Below are 16,383 nucleotides of genomic sequence, written 5' to 3'. Positions count from 1 at the left end.
TTGAAACAACTTACAAGAGAACCCAACACAACACTGGACTTACTATGATATTCATGGGAAAACGCCAAACCCACGAGAACCACACAACACCTGGTGAATGGTATGTATAAGAGTATAATCAGGTTTGAGACGAGGAAGGGGAGGAGTAGCCCCCAATTCACAAAATCCGCACTTAGGTTACGATGTTTCGGGTCCTCTTAGCTCCTCTCCTCAGTGCCAAGTTTTGGTGACTTGTTCCAGTCACGGTGTTATGATATCTAAGTATTCTTGGGTAAGTTCAGTTCTTGGATCAAGAGTCCTTCACTTGCTTAAGATCGCTTCCCTCTCACTGAAGGATTCACAACAGAAAAGTGTTAGACACTAAGGCAATGTATCGAGCGCTTGACCTCCGTCAACCAGGTCTTGCATATATAACAATGATGGCCCATTTTTATTAGAAAGTGACTGGCAGAAATATGAACTTATATATCTGCCTCTGTCCTCTCTATGCCCCCTCTCTCACCCCTCTCTTCTCTCTTTAATTCTCTCTTCCCGTCTCTCCCACTCTCTACCCCTTTCATCTCTTTTTCCTACTCTCACTCTCTCCTCTTCTCATTTTCCCCTTTTCTCTCTCCTCTTCTCTTTCTCCCCCTTTTCTCTCTCCCTCCCCCCCGTCTCTCCCTCTCTCTCTCTCTCCATCTCTAACATGTGTGCCTAGCACTTGGGAAGTCTGAGATGGAATGTGCGCAACATTCTTAGCATACTGTTAGATTGGCAGTATTGAAAAAATTCAGCATGTAGAGACGGCGAGTGCAATAGAACAATAAATTATGACTCCACAACTGCCAAGGGAAGAGTTTGTGTTATGAGTTTCGTGGTTCCTACGTCTTACCACCACATTCCATTTTTCTAACATTTTTTTTTAATTATTTGTACATATTAGCTGAGTGAATCACATTAGGACATATACTCTGTAAGATAAATTATTCCAAAAATAAGAAAACTGAATTCATGACTTTTTCAATTGCCACTAACAAAAAATTAATTCATGCTACAGTACCTAACATAAATATGAAATAAAATATCAAATGAAGAACTGAAATATCATAAAAATATATTTAATATGTGAAGAAATACTATAATGGAAAAATACTGAGAAAGATCACCGTCAGCAGGACTTGAACCCACGTTATGAAGGTGACATAGTTCCCTACTTGATGTTATGAAGGTGACATAGTTCCCTACTTGATGTTATGAAGGTGACATAGTTCCCTACTTGATGTTATGAAGGTGACATAGTTCCCTACTTGATGTTATGAAGGTGACATAGTTCCCTACTTGATGTTATGAAGGTGACATAGTTCCCTACTTGATGTTATGAAGGTGACATAGTTCCCTACTTGATGTTATGAAGGTGACATAGTTCCCTACTTGATGTTATGAAGGTGACATAGTTCCCTACTTGATGTTATGAAGGTGACATAGTTCCCTACTTGATGTTATGAAGGTGACATAGATCCCTACTTGATGTTAGGAAGGTGACATAGTTCCCTACTTGACGTTATGAAGGTGACATAGTTCAGTACTTGACGCTATGAAGTTGACATAGTTCCCTACTTGACGTTATGAAGGTGACATATTTCCCTACTTGACGTTATGAAGGTGACATAGTTCCCTACTTGACGTTATGAAGGTGACATAGTTCACTACTTGCCGTTATGAAGGTGACATAGTTCCTTACTTGACGTTATGAAGGTGACATAGTTCTCTATTTGAAGTAATGAAGGTGACATAGTTCCATACTTGACGTTGTGGAAGTGACATAGTTCTCTACTTGACGTTATAAAGGTGACATAGTTCCCTACTTGACGTTATGAACGTGACATAGTTCCCTACTTGACGTTATGAAGGTGACATAGTTCCCTACTTGCCGTTATGAGGGTGACATAGTTCCTTACTTGACGTTATGAAGGTGACATAGTTCCTTACTTGACGTTATGGAGGAGACATAGTTCCTTACTTGACGTTTGAAGGTGACATAGTTCCTTACCTGACGTTATGAAGGTGACATAGTTCTCTACTTGACGTTATGAAGGTGACATAGTTCCTTACTTGACGTTATGGAGGAGACATAGTTCCTTACTTGACGTTTGAAGGTGACATAGTTCCTTACCTGACGTTATGAGGGTGACATAGTTCTCTACTTGACGTTATGAAGGTGACATAGTTCCTTACTTGACGTTATGGAGGAGACATAGTTCCTTAATTGACGTTTGAAGGTGACATAGTTCCTTACTTGACGTTATGAAGGTGACATAGATCCCTACTTGACGTTATGAAGGTGACATAGTTCCCTACTTGACGATATGAAGGTGACATAGTTCCCTACTTGACGTTATGAAGTTGACATAGTTCCCTACTTAACGTTATGAAGGTGACATAGTTCCCTACTTGACGTTATGAAGGTGACATAGTTCCCTACTTGACGTTATGAAGGTGACATAGTTCCCTACTTGATGTTATGAAGGTGACATAGTTCCCTACTTGACGTTATGAAGGTGACATAGTTCCCTACTTGACGTTATGAAGGTGACATAGTTCCCTACTTGATGTTATGAAGGTGACATAGTTACCTACTTGACGTTATGAAGGTGACACAGTTCACTACTTGACGTTATGAAGTTGACATAGTTCCCTACTTGACGTTATGAAGATGACATAGTTACCTACTTGACGTTATGAAGGTGACACAGTTCACTACTTGACGTTATGAAGTTGACATAGTTCCCTACTTGCCGTTTTGAAGGTGACATAGTTCCCTACTTGACGTTATGAAGTTGACATAGTTCCCTACTTGACGTTATGAAGGTGACATATTTCCCTACTTGATGTTATGAAGGTGACATAGTTCCCTACTTGACGTTATGAAGGTGACATAGTTCCCTACTTGACGTTATGAAGGTGACATAGTTCCCGACTTGACGTTAAGAAGGTGACATAGTTCCGTACTTGACGGTATGAAGGTGACATAGATCCCTACTTGACGTTATGAAGGTGACATAATTCCCTACTTGCCGTTATGAAGGTGACATAGTTCCTTACTTGACGTTATGAAGGTGACATAGTTCTCTACTTGACGTTATAAAGATGACATAGTTCCTACTTGACTTTATGAAGGTGACAGTTCCCTACTTGACGCTATGTAGGTAACATAGATCCCTACAAGACGTTATGAAGGTGACATAATTCCCTACTTGACGTTATGAAGGTGACATAGATCCCTACTTGACGTTATGAAGGTGACATAGTTCCTTAATTGCCGTTATGAAGGTGACATAGTTCCTTACTTGACGTTATGAAGGTGACATAGTTCTCTACTTGACATTATGAAGGGGACATAATTCCTTACATGATGTTATGAAGGTGACATAGTTCCCTACTTGATGTTATGAAGGTGACATACTTCCCTACCTGACGTTATGAAGGTGACATAGTTCCCTACTTGACGTTATGAAGGTGACATAGTTCCCTACTTGATGTTATGAAGGTGACATAGTTCCCTACTTGACGTTATAAAGGTGACATAGTTCCCTACTTGACGATATGAAGGTGACATAGTTCCCTACTTGACGTTATGAAGTTGACATAGTTCCCTACTTGACGTTATGAAGGTGACATAGTTCCCTACTTGACGTTATGAAGGTGACATAGTTCCGTACTTGACGTTATGAAGGTGACATAGTTCCCTACTTGATGTTATGAAGGTGACATAGTTCCCTACTTGACGTTATGAAGGTGACATAGTTCCCTACTTGATGTTATGAAGGTGACATAGTTCCCTACTTGATGTTATGAAGGTGACATAGTTACCTACTTGACGTTATGAAGGTGACACAGTTCACTACTTGACGTTATGAAGTTGACATAGTTCCCTACTTGACGTTATGAAGGTGACATAGTTCCTTACTTGACGTTATGAAGGTGACATAGTTCCATACTTGACGTTATGAAGGTGACATAGATCTCTATTTGACGTTATGAAGATGACATAGTTCTCTACTTGACGTTATGAAGGTGACATAGTTCCCTACTTGACGTTATGAAGGTGACATAATTCCCTACTTGACGTTATAAAGGTGGCATAATTCCCTACTTGACGTTATGAAGGTGACATAGTTCCTTACTTGACGTTATGAAGGTGACATAGTTCCCTACTTGACGTTATGAAGGTAACATAGATCACTACTTGACGTTATGAAGGTGACATAGTTCCCTATTTGACGTTATGAAGGTGACAAAGATCCCTACTTGACGTTATGAAGGTGACATAGTTCCCTACTTGACGTTATGAAGGTGACATATTTCCCTACTTGATGTTATGAAGGTGACATAGATCTCTATTTGACGTTATGAAGATGACATAGTTCTCTACTTGATGTTATGAAGGTGACATAGATCACTACTTGACGTTATGAAGGTGACATAGTTCCTTACTTGACGTTATGAAGATGACATAGTTCCCTACTTGACGTTATGAAGGTGACATAGATCTCTATTTGACGTTATGAAGATGACATAGTTCTCTACTTGACGTTATGAAGGTGACATAGTTCCCTACTTGACGTTATGAAGGTGACATAATTCCCTACTTGACGTTATGAAGGTGACAAAGATCCCTACTTGACGTTATGAAGGTAACATAGATCCCTACTTGACGTTATGAAGGTGACATAGTTCCCTACTTGACGTTATGAAGGTGACAAAGATCCCTACTTGACGTTATGAAGGTGACATAGTTCCTTACTTGACGTTATGAAGGTGACATAGATCCCTACTTGACGTTACGAAGTTGACATAGTTCCCTACTTGACGTTATGAAGATGACATAGATCCCTACTTGACGTTATGAAGGTGACATAGTTCAGTACTTGACGTTATGAAGGTGGCATAGTTCCCTACTTGAAGACATGAAGGTGACATAGTTCCTTACTTGACGTTATGAAGGTGACATGGTTCAGTACTTGACGTTATGAAGGTGACATAGTTCAGTACTTGACGTTATGAAGGTGACATAGTTCCCTACTTGACGTTATGAAGGTGACATAGTTCCTTACTTGACGGTTTGAAGGTGACACAGTTCCTTACTTGACGTTATGAAGGTGACATAGTTCCTTACTTGCCGTAATGAAGGTGGCATAGTTCCCTACTTGATGTTATAAAGGTGACATAGTTCCTTAATTGCCGTTATGAAGGTGACATAGTTCCTTACTTGACGTTATGAAGGTGACATAGTTCCCTACTTGATGTTATGAAGGTGACATAGTTCCTTAATTGCCGTTATGAAGGTGACATAGTTCCTTACTTGACGTTATGAAGGTGACATAGTTCCTTACTTGACGTTATGAAGGTGACATAGTTCCCTACTTGATGTTATAAAGGTGACATAGTTCCTTAATTGCCGTTATGAAGGTGACATAGTTCCTTACTTGACGTTATGAAGGTGACATAGTTCCTTACTTGACGTTATGAAGGTGGCATAGTTCCCTACTTGATGTTATAAAGGTGACATAGTTCCTTAATTGCCGTTATGAAGGTGACATAGTTCCTTACTTGACGTTATGAAGGTGACATAGTTCCCTACTTGATGTTATAAAGGTGGCATAGTTCCCTACTTGATGTTATGAAGGTGACATAGTTACCAACTTGATGTTATGAAGGTGACATAGTTCCCTACTTGATGTTATGAAGGTGACATAGTTTCCTACTCGAGGTTATGAAGGTGACATAGTTCCTTAATTGCCGTTATGAAGGTGACATAGTTCCTTACTTGACGTTATGAAGGTGACATAGTTCCCTACTTGATGTTATAAAGGTGGCATAGTTCCCTACTTGATGTTATGAAGGTGACATAGTTACCAACTTGATGTTATGAAGGTGACATAGTTTCCTACTCGAGGTTATGAAGGTGACATAGTTCCTTAATTGCCGTTATGAAGGTGACATAGTTCCTTACTTGACGTTATGAAGGTGACATAGTTCCCTACTTGATGTTATAAAGGTGGCATAGTTCCCTACTTGATGTTATGAAGGTGACATAGTTACCAACTTGATGTTATGAAGGTGACATAGTTCCCTACTTGATGTTATGAAGGTGACATAGTTCCCTACTTGACGTTATGAAGGTGGCATAGTTCCATACTTGACGTTATGAAGGTGACATAGTTCCGTACTTGACGTTATGTAGGTGACATAGTTCCCTACTTGACGTTACGAACGTGACATAGATCCCTACTTGACGTTATGAAGTTGACATAGTTCCCTACTTGATGTTATGAAGGTGACATAGTTCCCTACTTGATGTTATGAAGGTGACATAGTTCCCTACTTGATGTTATAAAGGTGGCATAGTTCCCTACTTGATGTTATAAAGGTGACATAGTTACCAACTTGATGTTATGAAGGTGACATAGTTCCCTACTTGATGTTATGAAGGTGACATAGTTCCCTACTTGACGTTATGAAGGTGACATAGTTACCAACTTGATGTTATAAAGGTGGCATAGTTCCCTACTTGACGTTATGAACATAAGAACATAAGAACGAAGGAACACTGCAGAAGGCCTACTGGCCCATGCGAGGCAGGTCCAAGTCTCCTACCGGCTTAAGCCAATGCACCCAACCTAGACAGGTCAGGTCACATTGACTTAAGGGAGGAACACGGCAACCGACCTGTTAGCACAAGCTATCAGGTCTAACTCACACCCACCCACATCTACTCATGTATTTATCCAACCTATTTTTAAAGCTACACAACGTTCTGGCCTCTATAACGGTACTTGGGAGTTTGTTCCACTCATCCACAACTCTATTACCAAACCAGTACTTTCCTATATCCTTCCTGAATCTGAATTTTTCCAACTTAAAACCATTGCTGCGAGTCCTGTCTAGGCTAGATATTTTCAGCACACTATTTACATCCCCTTTATTTATTCCTGTCTTCCACTTATACACCTCAATCATATCCCCCCTAATTCTACGTCTTTCTAGAGAGTGCAGTTTCAAGGCCCTCAGTCTATCCTCATAGGGAAGGTTTCTGATACATGGGATCATCTTTGTCATCCTCCTTTGTACATTTTCCAGAGAATTTATATCCATTCTGTAATACGGTGACCAAAACTGTGCAGCATAATCTAAATGAGGCCTAACCAAGGATGTATAGAGTTGAAGAACAACCTGAGGACTCCTATTATTTATGCTTCTTGATATGAAGCCAAGGATTCTATTAGCTTTATTGCGAACACTTATGCACTGTTGTCTTGGTTTCAGATTACTGCTGACCAGAACTCCTAAATCTTTTTCGCAATCCGTAATATTAAGATCTACATTATTTAGTTTATATGTGGCATGGTTATTGTCCTGTCCAACATTTAGAACTTTGCATTTGTCTATATTAAACTGCATCTGCCACTTCTCCGACCACTGCATCAGTCTATTCAAATCTTCCTGGAGTGCTCGAATGTCCTCGTCAGAATGAATTCGACGGCCTATTTTGGTGTCATCGGCAAACTTGCCGATGTCGCTCTTTATGCCCTCATCTATGTCGTTTATGTAGATTGTGAACAGCAGGGGGCCCAACACTGACCCCTGTGGAACACCGCTCGTGACGCTACCCCACTCTGATTTCTCCCCATTTATGCAAACTCTCTGCTGCCTATTTGTCAACCATGCCTCTATCCAGGAAAAAATTTCTCCTCCTATTCCATGTGCTTTAATTTTCCTCAATAGTCTCTGATGTGGCATAGTGACATAGTTCCCTACTTGATGTTATGAAGGTGACATAGTTACCAACTTGATGTTATAAAGGTGGCATAGTTCCCTACTTGACGTTATGAAGGTGACATAGTTCCCTACTTGACGTAATGAAGGTGACATAGTTCCCTACTTGATGTTATAAAGGTGGCATAGTTCCCTACTTGACGTTATGAAGGTGACATAGTTCCCTACTTGACGTTATGAAGGTGACATAGTTCCCTACTTGATGTTATAAAGGTGACATAGTTCCCTACTTGACGTTATGAAGGTGACATAGTTCCCTACTTGACGTTATGAAGGTGACATAGTTCCCTACTTGATGTTATAAAGGTGGCATAGTTCCCTACTTGACGTTATGAAGGTGACATAGTTCCGTACTTGACGTTATGAAGGTGACATAGTTCCCTACTTGACGTTATGAAGGTGACATAGTTCCTTACTTGACGTTATGAAGGTGACATAGTTCCCTACTTCACGTTATGAAGGTGACATAGTTCCCTACTTGACGTTATGAAGGTGACATAGTTCCCTACTTGACGTTATGAAGGTGACATAGTTCCCTACTTGACGTTATGAAGGTGACATAGTTCCCTACTTGACGTTATGAAGGTGACATAGTTCCCTACTTGACGTTATGAAGGTGACATAGTTCCCTACTTGACGTTATGAAGGTGACATAGTTCAGTACTTGACGTTATGAAGGTGACACAGTTCCCTACTTGATGTTATGAAGGTGACATAGTTCAGTACTTGACGTTATGAAGGTGACATAGTTCCTACTTGACGTTATGAAGGTGACATTGTTCCATACTTGACTTTATGAAGGTCACAGTTCCCTACTTGACGTTATGAAGGTGACATAGTTTTCTACTTGATGTTATGAAGGTGACATAGTTCCCTACTTGACCATATGAAGGTGACATAGTTCCCTACTTGACGTTATGAAGGTGACATAGTTCAGTACTTGACGTTATGAAGGTGACATAGTTCCCTACTTGACGTTATGAAGGTGACATAGTTCCATACTTGACGTTATGAAGGTGACATAGTTCCGTACTTGACGTTATGTAGGTGACATAGTTCCCTACTTGACGTTATGAACGTGACATAGATCCCTACTTGAAGTTATGAAGGTGACATAGTTCCCTACTTGCCGGTATGAAGGTGACATAGTTACTTCCTTGACGTTATGAAGGTGACAGTTCTCTACTTGACGTTATGAAGGTGACATAGTTCCTTACTTGACGTTATGGAGGTGACATAGTTCCTTACTTGACGTTATGAAGGTGACATAGTTCCTTACCTGACGTTATAAAGGTGACATAGTTCCCTACTTGACGTTATGAAGGTGATATAGTTCCCTACTTGACGTTATGAAGGTGACATAGTTCCCTACTTGACGTTAAGAAGGTGACATAGTTCCGTACTTGACGTTAAGAAGGTGACAAAGATCCCTACTTGACGTTATGAAGGTGACAGAGTTCCCTACTTGACGCTGTGAAGGTGACATACTTCCCTACTTGGCGTTATGAAGGTGACATAGATCCCTACTTGACGTTATGAAGGTGACATAGTTCCTTAATTCCCGTTATGAAGGTGACATAGTTCCTTACTTGATATTATGAAGGTGACATAGTTCTCTACTTGACGTTATGAAGGTGACATAAATCCCTAGTTGACGTTATGAAGGTGACATAATTCCCTACTTGACGTTATGAAGGTGACATAGATCCCTACTTGACGTTATGAAGGTTACATAGATCTCTATTTGACGTTATGAAGGTGAAATAGTTCCGTAATTAACGTTATGAAGGTGACATAGATCCGTACTTGACGTTATGAAGGTGACATAGTTCCCTACTTGACGCTGTGAAGGTGACATAGTTCCCTACTTGGCGTTATGAAGGTGACATAGATCCCTACTTGACGTTATGAAGTTGACATAGTTCCCTACTTGGCGTTATGAAGGTGACATTGTTCCCTACTTGACGTTATGAAGGTGACATAGTTCCTTAATTGCCGTTATGAAGGTGACATAGTTCCTTGCTTGATATTATGAAGGTGACATAGTTCTCTACTTGACACTATGAAGGTGACATAGTTCCTTACTTGACGTTATGAAGGTGGCATAGTTCCTTACTTGACGTTATGAAGGTGACATAGTTCCCTACTTGACGTTATGTAGGTAACATAGATCCCTACTTGACGTTATGAAGGTGACATAGTTCCCTACTTGACGTTATGAAGATGACATAGATCCCTACTTGACGTTATGAAGATGACATAGTTCAGTACTTGACGTTATGAAGGTGGCATAGTTCCCTACTTGACGTTATGAAGATGACATAGATCCCTACTTGACGTTATGAAGGTGACATAGTTCAGTACTTGACGTTATGAAGGTGACATAGTTCCCTACTTGACGTTATGAAGATGACATAGATCCCTACTTGACGTTATGAAGGTGACATAGTTCAGTACTTGACGTCATGAAGGTGACATAGTTCCTTACTTGACGTTATGAAGGTGACATAGTTCAGTACTTGACGTTATGAAGGTGACATAGTTCAGTACTTGACGTTATGAAGGTGACATAGTTCAGTACTTGACGTTATGAAGGTGACATAGTTCAGTACTTGACGTTATGAAGGTGACATAGTTCCCTACTTGACGTTATGAAGGTGACATAGTTCCTTACTTGACGGTTTGAAGGAGACACAGTTCCTTACTTGACGTTATGAAGGTGACATAGTTCCTTACTTGCCGCTACGAAGGTGACATAGTTCTCTACTTGACGTTATGAAGGTGACATAGTTCCTTAATTGCCGTTATGAAGGTGACATAGTTCCTTACCTGACGATATGAAGGTGACATAGTTCTCTACTTGACATTGTGAAGGAGACATAGTTCCTTACTTGACGTTATGAAGGTGACATAGTTCCCTACTTGACGTTATGAAGGTGGCATAGTTCCCCACTTGATGTTTTGAAGGTGACATAGTTCCCTACTTGACGTTATGAAGGTGACATAGTTCCCTTCTTGACGTTATGAAGGTGACATAATTCCCTACATGATGTTATGAAGGTGACATAGTTCCCTACTTGACGTTATGAAGGTGACATGGTTCAGTACTTGACGTTAAGAAGGTGACATAGTTCAGTACTTGACGTTATGAAGGTGACATAGTTCACTACTTGACGGTATGATGGTGACATAGTTCAGTACTTGACGTTATGAAGGTGACATAGTTCCCTACTTGACGTTATGAAGGTGACATAGTTCAGTACTTGACGTTATGAAGGTGACATAATTCCCTACATGATGTTATGAAGGTGACATAGTTCAGTACTTGACGTTATGAAGGTGACATGGTTCAGTACTTGACGTTAAGAAGGTGACATAGTTCAGTACTTGACGTTATGAAGGTGACATAGTTCACTACTTGACGTTATGAAGGTGACATAGTTCAGTACTTGACGTTATGAAGGTGACAATATTCCCTACTTGACGTTATGAAGGTGACATAGTTCCTTACTTGACAGTTTGAAGGTGACACAGTTCCTTGACGTTATGAAGGTGACATAGTTCCCTATTTGACGTTATGAAGGTGACATAGTTCCTTACATGACGTTAGGAAGGTGACATAGTTCCTTACTTGATGTTATGAAGGTGGCACAGTTCGCAACTTGACGTTATGAAGGTGACATAGTTCCCTACTTGACGTTATGAAGGTGACATAGTTCCCTACTTGACGTTATGAAGGTGACATAGTTCCCTTCTTGATGTTATGAAGGTGGCACAGTTCGCAACTTGACGTTATGAAGGTGACATAGTTCCCTACTCGAGGTTATGAAGGTGACATAGTTCCTTAATTGCCGTTATGAAGGTGACATAGTTCCTTACTTGACGATATGAAGTTGACATAGTTCTCTACTTGACATTATGAAGGTGACATAGTTCCTTACTTGACGTTATGAAGGTGACATAGTTCCCTTCTTGATGTTATGAAGGTGGCATAGTTCCTTACTTGACGATATGAAGGTGACATAGTTCCCTACTTGACTTTATGAAGGTGACAAAGATCCCTACTTGACGTTATGAAGGTGACATAGTTCCTTACTTGACGTTATGAAGGTGACATAGTTCCCTACTTGACGTTATGAAGGTGACATAGTTCCCTTCTTGATGTTATGAAGGTGGCATAGTTCCTTACTTGACGTTATGAAGGTGACATAGTTCCCTTCTTGATGTTATGAAGGTGGCATAGTTCCTTACTTGACGTTATGAAGGTGACATAGTTCCCTTCTTGATGTTATGAAGTTGACATAGTTCCCTACTTGACGTTATGAAGGTGACATAGTTCCCTACTTGACGTTATGAAGGTGACATAGTTCCCTTCTTGATGTTATGAAGGTGGCATAGTTCCTTACTTGACGTTATGAAGGTGACATAGTTCCCTACTTGACGTTATGAAGGTGACATAGTTACCTACTTGATGTTATGAAGGTGACATAGTTCCCTACTTGACGTTATGAAGGTGACATAGTTACCTACTTGACGTTATGAAGGTGACATAGTTCCCTACTTGATGTTATGAAGGTGACATGGTTCCCTACTTGACGTTATGAAGGTGACATAGTTTTCTACTTGATGGTATGAAGGTGACATAGTTCCCTACTTGACCTTATGAAGGTGACATAGTTCCCTACTTGACGTTATGAAGGTGACATAGTTCAGTACTTGACGTTATGAAGGTGACATAGTTCCCTACTTGACGTTATAAAGTTGACATAGTTCCCTACTTGACGTTATGAAGGTGACATAGTTCCATAATTGACGTTATGAAGGTGACATAGTTCCGTACTTGACGTTATGTAGGTGACATAGTTCCCTACTTGACGTTATGAACGTGACATAGATCCCTACTTGAAGTTATGAAGGTGACATAGTTCCCTACTTGCCGTTATGAAGGTGACATAGTTCCTTGCTTGACGTTATGAAGGTGACATAGTTCTCTACTTGACGTTATAAAGGTGACATAATTCCTTACGTATCGTTATGGAGGTGACATAGTTCCTTACTTGACGTTATGAAGGTGACGTAGTTCCCTACTTGACGTTATGAAGGTGACATAGTTCCCTACTTGACGTTAAGAAGGTGACATAGTTCCGTACTTGACGTTATGAAGGTGACATAGATCCCTACTTGACGTTATGAAGGTGACATAGTTCCCTACTTGGAGTTATGAAGGTGACATAGATCCCTACTTGACGTTATGAAGGTGACATAGTTCCCTACTTGGAGTTATGAAGGTGACATAGATCCCTACTTGACGTTATGAAGTTGGCATAGTTCCCTACTTGACGACATAAAGGTGACATAGTTGTTTACTTGACGTTATGAAGGTGACATAGTTCAGTACTTGACGTTATGAAGGTGACATAGTTCAGTACTTGACGTTATGAAGGTGACACAGTTCAGTACTTGACGTTATGACGGTGACATAGTTCCCTACTTGACGTTATGAAGGTGACATAGTTCCTTACTTGACGGTTTGAAGGTGACACAGTTCCTTACTTGACGTTATGAAGGTGACATAGTTCCCTACTTGACGTTATGAAGGTGACATAGTTCCTTACTTGACGGTTTGAAGGTGACATAGTTCCTTACTTGACGATATGAAGTTGACATAGTTCTCTACTTGACATTATGAAGGTGACATATTTCTTTACTTGACGTTATGAAGGTGACATAGTTCCCTACTTGATGTTATGAAGGTGGCACAGTTCGCAACTTGACGTTATGAATGTGACATAGTTCCCTACTCGAGGTTCTGAAGGTGACATAGTTCCATAATTGCCGTTATGAAGGTGACATAGTTCCCTACTTGGAGTTATGAAGTTGACATAGTTCCCTACTTGATGTTATGAAGGTGACATAGTTCCCTACTTGACGTTATGAAGGTGACATAGTTCTCTTCTTGACGTTATGAAGTTGACATAGTTCCCTACTTGGCGTTATGAAGTTGACATAGTTCATTACTTGACGTTATGAAGGTGACACAGCTCCTTACTTGACGTTATGAAGGTGACACAGATCACTACTTGACGTTATGAAGGTGACATAGTCAGGGCAGGATTACCGCATAGGCAAGCTAGGCATTTGCCTAGGGCCCCGCGCATTTGGGGGCCCCGTGGTCCAAGGGGTTCATTGGCTCATCCAAGACTGCGCACATGGTGCAAGTGCAAAGGGGTGCCTACCTAAAAGGTTCAAGTGTTTGGAGAGTAAAATTGATTTTTAAAAATTAATCAAAACAAAAATAAATAATGAAATAAAATAAAATAAAAATAAATAAACCTAACCATAGATGGCAACACTCAACACTCCTTTGTTTACATCAGAACAGCTGTGTTTTCCCGCTAATGGGTGAATATGGAAGATTGCTCTCCAATTTTCTGTAGTAATTACTCATTATGTAGACTTGTACTGTAACAAATTAACTGAAGTGTTGTTGAAAGACATTGATGTGTATGGATAAATGTTTGTTTTCGCCTCTAAATGTTAAGGGAGGTGCCTGATAGGGTTACTTGACCAGTAAAGACGCATGGACCAGTAAAGACGCATTTTTGGTAAAAATACTATGAAGAAAAGCCTAAAAACGCAAACTGACTTCCGTTTGTAGGTTTTAAAAGCACTTTGTCCTGTCTTTAAGTCTTTATCATTTCAATAACAGATCTCAATTGATTGATGTTCTACATCACTTCCGTCGCAAATGCTTAGTTTTCAAGTTGCGACGGAAGTGATGTAGAACATCAATTAATTTACTACATATTTCCCCAGAAACACATAAGCCACATCAGAAAATCGTTGGTTGGGTGAAACTGAAAATTGTCCCTGCATTCTTTAATTCTCATGTCCTTATCTATGGTGGTAGGCCATATATCATGCAAAACATAATGATTAGTTTAGTTATGAAAATGGTGATATAAATACCATTGTGCATTGTTCTTGGACTCAGTATGATTTCTGTTTAAGTAAATTGGAGATCAAGGAGGATGAATTAGTAAAATATTCGTAGCCCAAATCACTAACCTAATCTATGGTAAAAGCTCTGTATATGACTCCTTTCTGGTAACGTTTTGAATTTTTAGATGCGCAGCCAGAGGAAAGGGGGCTTCAAGGGCCATATCCCCCCAATTGACAGAATTTTTTTTTAATAATAATTAAAAAATTAATAATAATTGATAATGAAAAATTTGTATTTGCATAATTACAGACAGTGATACATCCTCATTATGGCATCTCGTGAACGTGATGTTGGACGTTCTTATGCGAGTGGGTCACAGAAAAGAAAGAAGAAAATTCAAGTAGAAGAACAGAAAAAGAAAGATGTAGGAAGCTGCAGAAAGATCAGAGACATGCTCACGAAAACAGTTTCTGATGTTACCAGTACAGTTGAATCTGCAGATACGTCAGATCATACAGGAAGCCCTCCCTCCATTATTTCTCAGCCAGAGTCTACTTCTTTTGTGTCTCCTCTCAATGTCTCAACGGACATTTCATCCACAGGATTTGTCTTAAAAGATCCTGCCTCATGGCCAAATGTAATCCCAGATTCTCTACGTAATGCTTTCATTGCAGAAAACTTCAGTCAAACTCTGAACATTGACTTTAGGAAATCAGCAAGGATTTATGATGATGGAAGTCGTCGTTGTTTAAAGTCATCTATGTTTTATAGGAAGCTTGCAAATTCAGAAACTGTGAAAAGATCATGGATGGTATACTCTGAAAGCTCAGGAAAAGTGTACTGTTCAGCATGCAAGCTATTTTCTACCAAAGAAAATACCTTCACACAGGGGTTCAATGACTGGAAAAATTCCAAGCGTTTCGAGGAACATGAAAACAGCACCACTCAGAGGAGCTGCATTTTAGCCAGTGTATTTCGTGCACAGAAAAAAGGCTTATTGGATTCTCATTTGGAAAATCAAACTGAAAAAGAGCGCACTTATTGGAGAAAAGTTCTAGAAAGAGTTGTTGCTGTTGTAAAATTCTTAGCTCTAAGAGGACTTGCTTTCCGTGGAGAAAATGAGGTTTTTGGTTCGGAAAACAATGGCAATTTCCTAGGGATCATAGAACTGTTAGCACAATTGGATCCATTCTTAGCAAATCATGTGTCACGCCTTGGGAATGCAGGAAGAGGCACTGTATCTTACATGTTATCTACTATATGCAATGAATTTATTGAACTGATGACTAAGAAGGTCCTCAATAACATCACAGCAGCTGTGAAAACTGCAAAATACTTTGCAATAAGTGTAGATTCAACACCAGATATTTCACATACAGATAATTGACATTCATTGTTCGCTTTGTCGACTCCAGTAGTAAGCCTGTAGAACGCTTTATAAAATTCATTCCTCTTTCAGGCAATGATGGAGAAACAATGATGAATGTAGTACTGAATACTCTGCTTGAACATGATCTCTCTATTATGGATTGCCGTGGCCAGAGCTACGACAATGCAAGTAACATGTCGGGTAAATATAATGGATTGCAAGCCCGTATCAAGCAAATCAACCCACTTGCTGAATA

General features: G+C 39.8%; 1 protein-coding gene across 1 annotated transcript in view; it reads right to left on the bottom strand.

The window, feature by feature from the left end:
* LOC128689793 (uncharacterized) overlaps positions 1–16,383 on the bottom strand; it is a 137,354-nt gene that overhangs the window by 45,203 nt on the left and 75,768 nt on the right. The window lies entirely within an intron of this gene.

Source organism: Cherax quadricarinatus, chromosome 22 (genome assembly GCF_038502225.1).
Source record: "Cherax quadricarinatus isolate ZL_2023a chromosome 22, ASM3850222v1, whole genome shotgun sequence".
Taxonomy (NCBI): Eukaryota; Metazoa; Arthropoda; class Malacostraca; order Decapoda; family Parastacidae; genus Cherax; species Cherax quadricarinatus.
The sequence above is the reverse complement of the archived record's forward strand: the minus strand, read 5'-3'. Positions and strand labels throughout refer to the sequence as shown.